Source organism: Haliaeetus albicilla, chromosome 26, assembly GCF_947461875.1.
Source record: "Haliaeetus albicilla chromosome 26, bHalAlb1.1, whole genome shotgun sequence".
Classification (NCBI taxonomy): Eukaryota; Metazoa; Chordata; class Aves; order Accipitriformes; family Accipitridae; genus Haliaeetus; species Haliaeetus albicilla.
This window is the reverse complement of record NC_091508.1, coordinates 3,278,442-3,293,091: the sequence shown is the minus strand read 5'-3', so window position 1 is coordinate 3,293,091 and position 14,650 is coordinate 3,278,442. Positions and strand designations below refer to the sequence as shown.

Below are 14,650 nucleotides of genomic sequence, written 5' to 3'. Positions count from 1 at the left end.
CAAGATCGGGACCTGGGAGCTCAAAGGGAATTTTTGTTGTTTTCTACCCCCACCTGGTAGAAGAGCAGGAAGGCCCATGCTGTCCGAAGGGTGTCCCCTCAAACCATGGGCCAGCCTCCTCCTTGGCTTCTCTTCCTTGAACTGGAGGGGTTTACACTTCTCAGGCTTCATCTTGTACCTTGCAATAAGAAATAACATTGTCAGCAGAGGCTCTGAAGTCTGTGTTTGGGGCCCATTAGGACTGTGGCTACAGGGTAAAAGAGTGGGGGTGTGTGTGGGGGCTTTAATTAATTCACTTTCTTGCACTTCAGTTTGGTACCAGCAGAGTTGGTACCTGAGCAATCTGAGAGTCACTCAAATGAGCATGGTAGAAGACAAGGCTCCCTGTGACTCCTCACCTTTATTGCCTCAGTTTCCATAGCTGTAAAATGGACACGCTGCTGCTGGAGAGGGGGGAAATTGTGCTGAAATACTTAGAAATCCTTGGCTTAGAACTTTCGATCCACGGGCTGGCTCCGGTGCCGGTGAGATCTCCGCCCTGCCTCCTCAGCAGCTTTGCTGCATGATGTGCGGGTCTGTCTCACTGCCGCGGACGCCGCTGCCAGCGGAGCTGGAACAAAAGGAAGCTGCATCTGGGAACAAAACCCTGTCGTACCGGTGGCACTGGTGCCCAGGACATGGGGACAGGCCCTGGCTGGCACTCGAACTCGCTCCCTGCTGGCTCGGGGACTGGCAGGGGACAGAGTGGGTAGTGTCCTGCACCACAGCTCCTGCATTATTCATGAAGGAAAATCCAACAAGAGCAGGGAGGGAAGGGAGAAGAAAGTCGGAGTTATTAATAACAGCTATTGTGCCTTCTCCCCTTCACCGGCCCGCAGGGATGGGTGGGCTGGAGAAAACGCAGCCCTGTGTCAGTGGGACTGGGGAGGATGGGGAAAGGGTCTTGGGCAGCAGCCCAGTGATTTTTTGGCTCATCCCCAGGCAGGTCGGCTCTGTGCCGGGGCTGGGGGATGCCGGCAGAGCCGCGGGGTTCACAGTTCTGCAAGGGGCTTAGTGCATCCTCCCCAGGACATGGAGACACTTTGTGTTTGGGATAGAGGAGACAGAGAACCTTAACACAAGCTCCAGAGGGGAAAAACTGTGTCTTAAATGGGAAACGCAAAGGTAGGCAGCTCTCTGCCTTTGGAAAGTAACTTGTGAGGAGGTGGCAGTGATTTTCCATAAAAGCCTTGGGTGTTGGGACATTTGCAGTAGTATAGGCAGGAAAGTCTGCTACTGTGTCCTGCTCGAGGGCTGACCGGCATGTCCCAAGGGTCTCCCAAGGGCATGGCTTGAGTCACCTTGGGGGTAAGACCTGCTGGCGGCTCCATCCGTGTGTGTCTGTCTTACTGAGAACGGCTGCCTGCACCCAAACCCCCCTTTGCTCTTCAGTTGCCTCATTTTGCCATGCCTGGGTGCTGCCTGGGGCAAGTTAATTGGGTTTTGATCTCTATTATCGCAGTGTGTCTTTTGACTTTCTTGCTTTCCATTCTTTTCCAAGGCGGGCAGGGACGATGTGTGCATCTAACCCCTTGATTCCTGTTCTCGGGGCTGCTTGTCACTGAGACGGAGCTGAATAACGCTGCTGCTGAGCCTGGATGGAAACAGCCTGTTCCTCGGGGGGGGGGGGGGTGGGGGGGTGGTGTAAATACCAGCATTCATCAGAAACATATGTACCTTTTGGTTTAATTAGGATGCTTCTCTTTTAATCCAGAGAGCTTTAGGGCAAGATGTAGAAGTGCTATCCTGACTTCTTGGGTTACTAATAAGCTGCTTCTTGCAAAAGTAGTTGGTGGCTCTGCAGTAATCTGGGTGTAAGCTGATTGTAGCCTCCTGCTCCCTTGCACTGTGCTGTGGGTTGGTTTGGATCCAAGCTGGTGTGGGAAGGAGGTTATTCCAGAACACCTCTAGATGCCCCCCCAGGGCAGATATCAAGCAGTGGGAGCAGACCAGGTACCACAGCGGGGTCTGCCTGTCCAGCCCTGCATTGCAGGCAGCCCCAAGGCAGTGGCAGGAGGGATTAGAGCACCCTGCAGCCTCTGGGCATGAGGAGATGGAGATGATGAAGGTGAACTCCTTGGGGAGGTGATTAGTGTCATCTTCTGTAAACTGTGCTGGGCATTTTCATTACTATTTAATGGCAGGCTTTGTTCTGCTTTGCCCAAACCCTCCTTGCACTGACATGCTTTGGCTCTTGAGGCCCTAGAAAGCTCTGTGCAGGAAGGAGAGCACAGCCTGCTGGGTTGGCTTCGTGCTTTGGAGGAATGCAAAAGGCATGTACGAGCTGGTGACCCAGAAATCTGTCTCCCTGCTCTCCTCCATCTGTCCAGGGGGACTCGTGAGCTGTGTGGTGCAAGGAGGATATTGCATCTCCATTGCCCCCAACAACAGCCAGCACATCCCAGCACACAAATTCAGCCTGTACCCCCAGCCCTGCCCGTGCTGCGGGGAGGAAAGCTGCTCTCTGAGCTGCTCCAGGTTTTGACACAGGCTGCATGGTCAGATGGTTTGGGTGTAATTGCAGCCGCGTTGCTCTGGAGATGCTGTGTTGAGTTATATACATCAGTCGTACCTGTCTGTTGCTGTAATTTGATCTGATTAAAATGAAAACCTCTTGAAAGGTTGACTGGGAAACCAATCCTAAGAGCTCTGATAGCAACAACTGCGTTTCGGTGTTGCTGGTTTGTTTTCAGAATATGCTCCGTCAGACATCTGTTAGGGGGAGACTCACTTTCATGGACCCCCAGTTCCCAGCAAGTCAGTCTCCCCCGTATGTAGCTCAAGTGTCGGCCCCTCTCCTGCCTGTGAAGCATCTGAATTTGGGAAAGCAGAAACTGGAGTCTCTGGATAAGCTCAGTTTTGCTGCCTTTTGTGTTCCTCCTCCTGTTGCCCTGGCATCTCTCCTTCCATACCCATAATTGTGCGGTACAGTCCCAGTGCTGAAAGGCAGGTCAAAATTATACCCTGCTGGGCTCCATGCTGGGCTGCGGTGGTGGAGACGCAACAAGAGCCTTTAGTCACATCTAGCAGCCAGTTTGCTGGGAACTGGTGAAGAGGGCGTAACGTGGGGCAAGCTCGCCTGCATCCCAGCAATGACCCGGCAGGATGGTATTAGCATCCCCAAACGGAGCGGGACCAGGCGTGTCTAGAGGCTGATGTGATGAGCTGATCGCACTGCTGGCACTCAGAGTATGGCAAATACATTTCCATGCATCTCTCTCTGTAGGAAGAATTTGCATAAAACTGTACAGAAAATAATTAGCATAAAATGGCTGAAATGAGGCTGTTGGATGGGTAATAGACTCCCGGGGGGTGCAGCGGGGACCCTGGGCAGTGCTGGCCCCTCTGCATGCACGTTCCTCCTGCCGCGGCTCGAGCAAACCCTCTGCCCACTCCGGAGGGAAGGGGAGAAGCGGTCCCTGAGCTGCAGGGGCAACCAGCTGTGATTCCCGGTGGGAAATGCTTATTGAGCTCTGGTGGGGTGGGAATGGTAAGGAGGTTTCTGGTTTCTCAATCATCATGTAATTGTGGCAGAACATGGTCCTTTAATTGAATCAGCTTCTTATATATCCTGACTGGGTATTTTCTTTTCCATGTCAGTTTATTTACTGCAGTAGGTAATGGGATTTCTCTGCCCCTCGTTGGTTAGACTGCACGTGAGTGCAGGAAAGGGCTAAGATGAAAATAAGCAAGCAAAAGGCTGTGGGTGTCTGGGGGCAGAGGGATGGGGAAAGGGGTGGCTCAGGGCTGCCCCTCTCCCCGTAGCATTGCTGGATCCCTGCAAGTCTCTGTCTGCAGGCTGAAGTTACCTTTCGGTGCAAGATTAGGTTTGGCATTTGGAATAAAAAAAAAATCAAACCAAAACAACAAAAAACCCCTCCATCCAAATGGGGTTAGAAATCTCTGATGTGAGCAAATCATGCTGGCTTAGGCTGCAATGGGAGCTGAACTAGAGGAATAGGAGAGGGGGTCTGAAAACGGTGATGGGGTGACCACCCTGTCTGCCAACTGCTCAGAGACTCCCTTCAAGAGGTTTTTCTTCTAATTAAAGAACAACAACAACAAAATAAGGCACTCAAACTGGTGCTTCAGAACTGACATCGCAAGAAAGGGCTCTTTTCCTTTTTTAATATTAAATTAACAGCCTTTTGCCAAGGGGAACGGAGACGAAGATCCTCTGCCTGCCCACTCCCAGGCAGGGCTGGGGGGGAGCACGCTTCAGAGGGCTTGTTGTAGCGCTCACTAATTTCTCATGAATAATTTTTGAGCTGGGGAGTGAATTCCCCCTTTTTTCGCTCAGGCAGGCGTTTCTGCGCATGAACGCGGGTTGCTATGGCCACGTGCAAGTGCTGTGCTCCCAGGGGATGCGAGCGAGCGGCTGAGGAGAGCTCTGGGGGCTCGTGACCCCCAAAAAGGGGTCTGACATCCCGCGAGGGTGTCTGTGCGTCCAAACCATCCTGCTCTGATCTTGATGTGCGAGTCGGTGATGCTCTCAAGCCTAAATGGCTTTTGTGCCTGCCTGTGGGCTCTCCAGCAGGGTTCGATCCTGCCGGGCTTCGTTCCTCCTTCATGGAAATCCTCATTTTTCCAAAACTCAAAGCTCGCCTCTCTTGCGTTCCTCCAGATTTTGATGGTGGAAACCTGTTTGTTAGCTGGGGTGGATGAGGGACTGATTTGATTTAATGCCACTGTAATTTAATCCTCTTACAGCTGTAGAAAACGCTGCGGGCAGGAGAGGTGAGAGCCCCAATTCCTGCCTCTGCCCTGCCTGCACCGGGCAGGGAGGACCCGGCTGCACCTCACATGGGGGCTTGGCACTGGGTTTGCTCATTTTTCCTGAAATTCCGCAACTTTCTCAAACGATGCAAAGCGTACAAAGGGTTACAGATGCCTGCAGGTTTTGACCAGCTTTCTGAGCTATGAGCAAGGCTGGGAGGCAGATATTATGGGAATTGTATGCATGCCTGAGCGGGAGGGAGGCTCGGCTGCTTGGCATCCGCTTGTCACATGGTGCCTGTTTGGATGCCAGAGGAAGGATCCTGAGGTTGCCACCCAGAATAGATGCTTGTTCTTAAGCTAATTGCACCCTTTCAGTGATTCTCAAATAATAGAGTGCCAAACTTTTTCTGTTCCGAAAATTCCTGGAAAATGCCTGACACTTCATTGTACATTGGAAAAAAACATTTTAAAAGAGCTAACTAGCAAAATAAACAGCTGTTTGTAATTGTAAGATCATAAAAAGGAGTGTGTTATGAGCAGCGAAAAAATTTCTAGCTGCTTCAATGAGTTTGGTTTTGACAGGCTTGTGATTTCCCCAGTTCCTTTGGGAAGCACTTGCCAAGTGAGAGTGGGCTGAGGTCCTCAGGGGAATAGGGTTTGGGCATCTTCCCATGTCCGGAATGGTACAGACCCAATTCCTCTGCCCGCATTTGTAAAAGCAATGCTTCAACCAAGTTTTTTCAAATGCATTTCCTTCTCAGATGGTGATAAACCCTCAGGAGCTGCCTCCCCAGCCCTGCCTGGTGCCCAGGTAGCAGTTGCCTTTGCAGCCACCCACCTACTCCTGCAGCCAGGCAGCAACACTCTTCTGCTGACAAGAGCACCTGGAAAATGCTGTTGCTGCCTTTATATATCTATTCAGGCAAGAAAAAACAAGTGGCCCTGCTTGGGACCAAGCCAAAGCTCATTAACAGAAGCCCCTTGGTACCTTCTGATGGGGACGGTGTTGCTTTACCATTTTGTAGTACCGAGTGTGGGCTTGTCTGCGAATGAGCGTGAAAATCCCATCCTTAAATTAGAGTGTAACTCTTGAGCCAGCAGCCTGGTTGAATTGGGTATAAAGATGTAGCTAGGGGGATACAGGATCAGCCCAGAAGTGATCAGACTTGTGGCTAGCTCTCCCTTTGTTCACACTGGGTTTGAAATAAAGCTGGTTGTGTGGCAAGTGCATTGCCTTGAAGTGCAGCTTGTTAGAAGTGAAACTAGCAGCAAGGCTGGAAGGCAAAACTGAACCTCTCTCACTGCTTGTTATAGCTTAAAAACAATTGAAGCTGGCTCTTCCCCTCTGTTCTTTGAAGGGGTTTAATAAATGAGCTGTGAAAATATCTCTGGGGAGTGATGATTTTTTAACGTAGCTATCTTTAAGAGTATGCTTGCCTTATCAACATTTCTAACAAAGTCTTAAAGTGGAGAAATGTCTAAATGGGTTAGGCTCTTCTGTGCCATTAGCTCTCAATGGGATTTGAGTGTATAGCTCTATGGTAGCATGGAAGAAACCAGGCTTAACCTTCAAGTCCGGCAGCCACAAGCGGTGGTGCTGGTGCATACGTTATGGTACTGGCTCTTGAGGGCAAGCAAGACCTGCAGGCTGGGGACGTTGCAGTCAGCACTACACTGAATACTGGAAAATTTTGAATCGGTATATTGCTTCTTTTTATTTATTTTTTTTTCCTTTTACAGTGATCCAGCTCCACATGGTTCTCTGTGTGCATTTTGGTTAAGAAACTCAAATTTACTCTATTTTTTAAATCAAAGTCAGTGTGTAGCTTTCCTTGGGATTCTGTTCTACTCTTAAAGCTACTACACAAACCCCAAGCTCGCATAGTTCCTTCAGTGTAAGAATAATGTTGCTTGGAAAGCGTCAGCAGTTTGTGCTAGAAAAAAAGGGAAAGAAACTCTTCCAAAAACCACGTGAAAAACATTTACTATTTTCCATATCGCTTTAGCCAACATGGAACATGTTCTGCATTTCTATATTATCTTCTGTCCTGGGGGAAGTCAAGGGAAGGACCTTGGGAACAGGGTTTGGGTTTTTTTGGGTTGGGGTTTTTTTTTGGTGTTTTGTTTTGTTTTTTTTTTTTTTTTTTGAAAAGCCCTGGGACCGGTCGTGCCCTGAGCCCGGTTGGTGCCTGGCTGAGCGCTGGTTCTTCCCAAGCCCTATTCAGGCAGCAGTGCAGGCAGGGCAGGCAGCCTGCCCAGCTGGAGCATGGCCAGGGTGCCGGGGCCGGCAGCGTCATTCGGGGACGGGAAGCATTGGGATGTTTTGGCTGAGCGACGCTGAGCACCAGCTGCCCCGATGCTCCCTCCGTGGTTCCTGCCAGAGGTGATTTCGGGTGTTAACTCAATGGGATCATTTCTCCTTTCCCCAAGTACTGTCAGGGGTAAAAGCATTTAAGTATTTTACTGGAAAACCAAAGCCGGATTTCAGCTCAAACTTTGGCATACAGAACTCAAGAAAATTGCCAATTCAGCCCTTAGTTCCCAATCCCTTCTCATTACCCCTTGTTTCTGTCAGCTAAAACAGTGTTTTAATGGCTTTTACAAAGATATTTTGCATTTAACATTTGCAGCGGTTCACCACCATGATGCAGAGCTCTGCTGGGTGAATTTGAGACCAGGTGGGAGACAGCGGAGTAGTTAAATATTGAAGTTCTCCTTTGCTTTGTTTTCTGTTTGTCTTTAAACTCCATTATTTATCTAGTCAAGGTTTCCTCTGCTTCCAGTCATTGTCAGTGAGAGGAGATTTGTATTTGCAAGGGTTTGTAGGACATGGGTTTCGTATCTTCCAGCCTGTGGGATGTTGGAAATGATAATGGTCCTCAGCTCATGCGTCCCCTGGCTCAAACTGACCTCCCAACTAAATCCTGCTTGGAGTCTCAGGATTGATCTTGCACAGCTGGAGATCACAAAGCAATGGTTAGTGCTGCAGCTGTTGGTTTTTTTTCTTCTATTACTTATATATCATTTATTGCCAACACCTACACTGCTCCTGTGCCCATCTGCACCCTTTCAGGGCACAAACTGGTTGCTTTTGCCTTTCCGTTTTCACAGCTAGTGCCAGAAACGCTGCCGGATCGGCATGGGCATCACTCCTGGCACCAGTGACAGCAGATTTTCAGGGCAGCTCGGGAGCAGCGGTGCACGGAGCAGCTCCTGTCCAGCAAAGCGTGCGGGAGAAGCTCCACGGGAGGACGCTGTGCCCAGTGCTGGGCGCAGCCTTTGCCTTTGGTTTGACTCTTTTCAAAGAAATACTAAGCACCAGCCTAGTCTTTCAATATGCATACACATCCCTTTTATTTTTTTTTAAACACAGTGAACAAGTAATCCCTATCCTGCATCCTGTACTCCGTCCCGAAGGTTAAAAGCTGGTTTTGTGCCAACTTCATTATGTAGAAGTCAAATGCTTCTACCAATTAACTTATTACTGTTTTGGAGGGGGCTCAAAAGGCAGATGGAGTGACTGTGCCGGCAATATTAATGACCGTGTTGCAAAGGGTGAGAATTTTATGCAGAGTAATGTGAAAACGTGCTGGCAAACTTGTGAAGGCATTGCTGAGAAATACCGGAGAATGGTGTTTCCCTTCTAATTCTGAGCTCGGGGTAATAAATAACGTGTGATTTCACAGCATCTCTGCTATACCAGGCTAAAACGCGTTGTCTGTCATCAAAGGCTGTCAATATTTCACATCCGAGGACAGGCAGGGAGCACGGGGCCACCAAAACGTTACAGGCGGGTAGTGGGAGACACGTAGACCATTAACTCTGAGTCGCCAACTGCTTCTGTTGGGAAACAAACTACTTTCAAATGTTGGTGGTGGGGTCTGAGGGAGGAAGGGGAGTGAAGGTGCCCAGCCTGCCCCAGTCGGGGTGGTGGGTGGGTGCAGGGGGACGCAGCCAGAGCTGTGGGGCTGGCTTGATTTTTAACTGCACAACTAATAAGTCTGCATCTCGAAGTCTCCTAGATGAATGTCTGTCCCGTAAGGTGAAAGCTCCCTGACAAGCCATTTTCATGAAATTTGCAGGAATTGCATGCCTCTAGCAGAGGCAAAGGGTTCCCCAGCTGGATTTGAAATGGGCCAGCGGGTTGAGGAGTTATTGGCAGTGACCAGCTGAAAGCCAAGCAGTGCAGGGAGGCTTTTTCCTTTGGAAAACTGGCTGAAAATGTGGATTTGTGATACTTGGTTTGCCCTTTTTGCAAAATCATTACAAGACATGCTTTATGCCCGCAGAATAGTCTGGTTAAAGGTAATTTTTTTTGTGAAGATTTGTGAAGCTATGGCAGGTGGGCAGTCATTGAAAATCAGATTTCCCAGCCATAAGCTCCATTATACTGTAGTAATGTGACTTAAGAGAGTGTAGATGAGAGGTAATGATCTCCTTCCTGTGATTCCCCATATGTAATTAGGGTCTAAGTGTGCACAAGGCAAGGAAAACATGTTACTCAGCATTTTTGCAAAAGCAAATCCAGTGCTACTGAGAAGGGCAGACTTCCAGATAGACTTGTTGTTTGCATTTTTATATAAGGTTTTCAAGAATTGCCCTGTCTTTCTTGATCCCTTCCCATTTCTCCAAACTGTTCTGTACTGTAGTCTCGTCTAAAGGTTGTACGTCAGATGGCTTAGGGATGAAATGTCAGATTTGCTGCTGCTTTGCTCTGTCACTGCTGTCGAAGCGCCTAGGGTTTGAAATTAAATGTCAAAGGCATTTTGCAGAACATGGGAATCAGATGTGCTCCAAGACTCTGTCTGGGAAGAGCAGAGCAGCTTAATTACCTCCATTGACTCTTCTTGGGAGATTTATCTCTGGATTTGGGCTGATATCCAGCGTAAGGATGTGGTCCTGGAGAGCCGTGCTCCATGCAGCGGGGGCTGCTGCTCTAAGGGTGGTGGATGGAGGACACGGTGTCTGGCAGCTGCCTGCACATCATGACCAGCTGTAAGGTGATACAAGAGCTTGAGGGGCCTTGGCCAGGGAAGAGCTGGCGTCTGTAAATACAGCTCACTTACGGGATTAATCATCAGCAGGCGTGTTCCTGCCTTGTTGGTGACACCTGTGTGTTTGATCCAGTTACAGACTGGGGGGGAGATGGTGTCTGGGGACCTACACTGGAGGTGGGGGTGGCTGGGTGGGTGGTGGTTGAAGGGGACAGGTCAGGAGCGTTACAAAAAGCAGCTAAAAGGATGGGGGAGACTGTAAAGGAGGAGCAGAGCCTGCGTAACTGGGGAAAACCCCGTGGGGCTGTGGCAAGTGGGTCCCCACGGACCTCAGCATCTCTGCCGAGTCTGGCCAGCCCGTGCCGTGTTGTGTTCCCACTGGGAACGTGGCATTTCCAGCTTCTCGGAAGGTGCATTCCTGCGCGGGCGGGCGGCTGCACAGTCCCGCTTTGTTTGCCGAGCCCTCTGAGGAGGCGCAGAAGGACTCGGCCGTGACGCTGCCCATCGGCTCCTCAGAGCTGGTCGCAGCCCTCAGTGCCATTTCTGCCTCCTGCTCTCAGGAGCAAAACCCTCCTTGCTCCTCCTGGTTGCTCTTGTCCCAGTTCTTCTTCTGGGCTTACACCACCCCATGAAAATTAAAGCTTTTGTGCTCAAGTCCTTCACCTTTGAATACTATAATTTCCAGTGGGGAACGTTCAGCACTTGAATAATTGCACCCATTCAGTGCATCCTGAAGGGCACCCACAACCGCGAGCAGGTCTGAAAGAGCTTCCACGTGGCCGCTCTAGAGTGGCTACTTCTACTTTTCAACCCTAAAACCCAGAAGTATTCATCTTCCTTCTGGTTGTGCTATATTGAAATAGCTGCATTGCCCTGACGGAGGGAGTGTTCGGCTTAATAAAATCAAGGGTAGTCTGTACTACTGCAATTGTTTTCTCTTCCGTCTGCTAAACAGAAAATCTTGGTGACTTGTTTTGGAAGGAAATCCCATGGAATAAGCAGTCTCTGTTTGCAGAGGTACAGGCAGGACCAGGGCTCTCCCAGGTCCCTCTGCTACCGCGTTTGCCCAGGGGTGCTCCTGCACTGCTCCCCTGGCTCACCCTTGTCCCTGGGTTCACTTGTGGCAGCGCGGCCCCTGCCCGGCCACTGAAATCAGGACATTAGGGACACTGAGGACATTGGCTCTGGGTAGGGGCACAGTAGCTCTCACTGATGCTGGGGACCGCTCTGGGCTGCGGTGTGGACCCTGCTGAGGCTGAAAGCAAGCTTTCCTCCAAGTCAAAGGACTCATCAGGGCACTGGGGATCCCTGGGAGGGAGTTAGAGGGTTAATGGTTTTTTCCCAGGCTCTTTAGTGATCACAGGTGACCAGGACCTAAGTAATGTGAGACAGAAACACAAATACTCCAATTCATTTAGTTACCAAAGTGGCTTCCTGGAGCAGCCAAGGGCCTTTTAACCCCTGGGCACCTGCACGCTGCAGGTCAGGCCCTTTTGCTTCATTATTAACCTTTTCCCTCTGTGCAAAGGGAAAACCCTTCTTGCGGTGTCGGGGCATGCACATCTGTGACAACGTGCATCACGTCCCTGGATGCAGCTGAACAGGGCAGCTTGCCCTGCCTGGCACGGCGTACGGGAGAATGTAGGCAGCTCGTGTGGCACGTACCAAAGAGGGGCTTTGGTGGCACAGTTGAATAAGTCACCATTTAGTTATGATTTGAGGGTTTGAGAGATGCTGGGGGCTCTGGGAAAACCATTGGCATGGCAAGGGGAGAGGCTGGGCAGGGGCAGGGCAGCTCTCCGAGCTCGTGGGACCCTGCGGGACCCATCTCCTCCTGGGACCTCGGTGTGACCAAATGCAGATTCAATGTCTTGCTGACTTTTTGAGCTTTTTAACTGAACGAAAGCACAGAGGGAGGGGACCTTGCCTGGGCACCATGTCCCCTGCCATTTCTTGCGGTCTCCTCCGGCCACGGGGATCGACTGTGGCCAGCAGCATGCATCTGGGAGGCTCGGCCAGTTCAGTTATCGAACCCTCGCTGCAGTCTTGTCCAGAGCGCTGCCGAGATGTGAGCTGAGACACAGCTTCTGCCTGGGTCACCGTTATTTGCTGTCATGAACGAGAAGCAGCCGCAGGAGGAAATTGCTGCTGGGATAAATCACGCTTGATGCTCTGTGCAGGGTTGAGAGCCTGCAGGCTGCCGGGTCCGCGGTGCAAGGCACGGGGATCAGCGTTGGCTTGCTCCTACGTCCGATGGCTCCTCGGGCCGTGGGAGGTCAGCGCTGGGGTGCTCTGCCCAAAGTATCTTTGCCCATTGCCACAACCACCCCCCTGAGCATCTCAAGGCACATCACCGGTGTGGATGAGGTGCAGGTTATGACCAATGTATAAGGAGGGAAGGAAGGGTTGGTGCCCTTAATGAATTCAAGCAGATCATCTCCTGGCCCTGTGCAATTAGAGAAATACATATTCTTGCCTCTCTCTGGGTCTTGCATCCATCGTCTTTATTAGAGACGCTCAGCCTGCTGCAAACCCCCAGGTCTGCCTGCTCCTCCTCGGGGTCGTGCCCCGCAGAGGGAAGGGGAGCAGACTTGCTTGGGAGCCAGAAGGGGAAAGGCAGCTTTTCCACAGCCATTGCTGTACGAACTGTCCTACAGTTGCTGTTTATAGCTATTGCTCTGCGTGATTAGCAGTTGGCTAATCACCAGGGGCCAGATGCTGCCGTCCCTGGGAGGGGTGGCCAAGGGACACAGCGGGGGCAGCCATTAACCGCTCGCAGGCTGAGCATCCCCCCTTGCTGTTAGCTCTGTCACGCTTCCTCCCAAGCAGCAGCGTGGGACGGATGGTCTTGGAAAGGAGCTTTGCTGTGAGGGTGGGGGACTGGTACCCTGTTGCCTCCACCTCTTCCGAGACTGCCGGGGGGGGAGTGGGATTGGTGGTGCTGCCGTTGGGGCTGGGTTTGAGTGTGGGTGCTGCTCCATCAGGAACTGGACAAGATGCCCAGAGTGTTCCTGACAGGCATGACCCAACAGCCACTTTGGGGTTTGGCTGTTGGGGCTCCTGCTTTGGTGGAGAAATGGGGATTGAGAAGCTCCTGGACCAGCCTCAGCATCATCTGCTGCCAGGTGAAGTCCTGGCAGGCAGGGTCCTGTGCAGCACCAGAATGGGTGTCATCAGTGTGTCCTGTGCCCTAAAACTGCCCCTTAAAGCTTCTCATTGAGAAACTTTCTCACCTGTGTTTTTTCCCGTTTAATCCACATTTTTCACACCAGTTCCCTTCCTTGTCCCTCTTAAAAAAAGCAACATCCTAATGAAGTAAATGACCATGTATTTTTCCAGATAGGCTGCAAGATAAGGAAAGTTGTTAAATATTTTTCCCCCAAAATAACAAGTAAAAATGATTGCTTTTTCATCTTAGCTGTAGCCCACCCTGTGTTCCTTAAATGTCATGCGATGCCCAAGATGCAGCCCCTGCAGAAACGATGCTCTGGAGCTCCTTTGTTTCCTACCAAGGATAACTCCGATGAATTGGGGTTTTTTTTCTTACTCGCTTCTCACTCTTGCTGATGAAAGGAAGAGATGCGGAAACAAGCGGCTCCCCAGGAGGGTGGGAAGCTGATTAGCGGGGCCGGTGTGACCCGGTGCCCCGCGGGTCCCCGGAGCGGCCCCAGCAGCCTGCGGATCAGCTGTCGCGGGCCAATTCCCAGCTGCCGCGGGGGCACGGCACGGGCTTGTGGGTGATGTGCCGGCTGGCGAAGGCCACATCATCGTCTTCCATGGAAAGTTTCAGGCTTTTCCTTTTTTTTTTTTTTTTTTTTTTTTTTCTCCCTTGACTGTGACCGGTTTGTAAAGGTTAAATGGTATTTTCTGATTAAACCGAGTACTCCAGTGATCTCAGCTCATTTCCCACTCATGCCATATCTTTTGTCTGACCTTGGGGTAACACTTACACAGAGGGACTCTAGTCCGGAGAGGTTAATAGAATGACAGTATTTCCTTACATTACCAGAAGGACAGGATGATAAATTTATTCACATTTATGTAGTGCCGAGATATGACCGTGATGGATTAAGAGTCTGTCCCTGGAGTTACCCGTGCTCTCAGTAGTGACACGCAGCTCTACGAGGGAATGAATTACCTCCTGAAAGTGTAACCACTGGCTGCACTCAAACGCTGCAAAATGCAGCCACAGCTCTGAATAGCAGCAAGTGCAATTATCCCCTTCCTCCTGCATTTTTTAAATATTTCTGAAATGGGAGCCTGAGTGCAGCTGGTCCCGACTCAAGAGGGCTGCAGGAGGAAGGTCGGGTGAGCTCTGGCTGGCTGATAGTTATGGAGACAAGCTAAAGTATAAATCCTTATACTGCTGGCATCAGCTTTAAAGTTCAGGGGATTGACGGATTCGTTCCCACTTCCCACGTGTTGCCCTATGCGGAGTCGGAGGGATGCTGCCGCGGCTCTTCCTGGCATGTGCTGGTGGGTGACTTTAGGAAGCCATCCTTGTTCCTGGTGATATCACAGCACCTTCTCTCAATGCTTGTTTGTTTGCTTGGTTCTTTTAAAATGCATACAGCCTGCAGGGTCTGGGATTGAAAACTCACCCACGTGCAAGGCAGGAGAGTTACAGGGAGTGAAAGGAAAATGCAGCATATGGCAAAAATCCCGTGGAGGAGTGAGACAAGAAACCAGGGGCTGTGAGGAATGGCCTGTGCGTGTGTTCCTTAAAGGCGTGTTTCTTAAAGATGTGCTGAAAACATAATGGGAGGAGTCTATAGGCAGTTATCCTGAACAAATTGTTCTGCCTGGAGTTTTTACGGAGGGTTTGCAGTAATGGTGTCGAAAGCGCCGATCTCTGCAAACCTCTGCTGCTGCGGGTTGTGTTTTGAGAAATGTCTTTT

The 14,650-nt window shown here is 50.6% G+C and overlaps 1 protein-coding gene across 28 annotated transcripts in view; it reads left to right on the top strand.

Moving 5' to 3' along the window:
- Nucleotides 1-14,650, top strand: part of NFASC (neurofascin) — a 97,485-nt gene that overhangs the window by 16,626 nt on the left and 66,209 nt on the right. Inside the window, exon 1 of one of the 28 annotated variants that reach the window (XM_069770965.1) lies at nucleotides 1,009-1,164. The exons of the other annotated variants lie outside the window; for them this stretch is intronic. The gene's annotated coding sequence lies outside the window, so the exon portion shown is untranslated. Of the gene's footprint in view, nucleotides 1-1,008; nucleotides 1,165-14,650 lie in introns of those variants that run through there. 28 annotated transcript variants of the gene reach the window in all.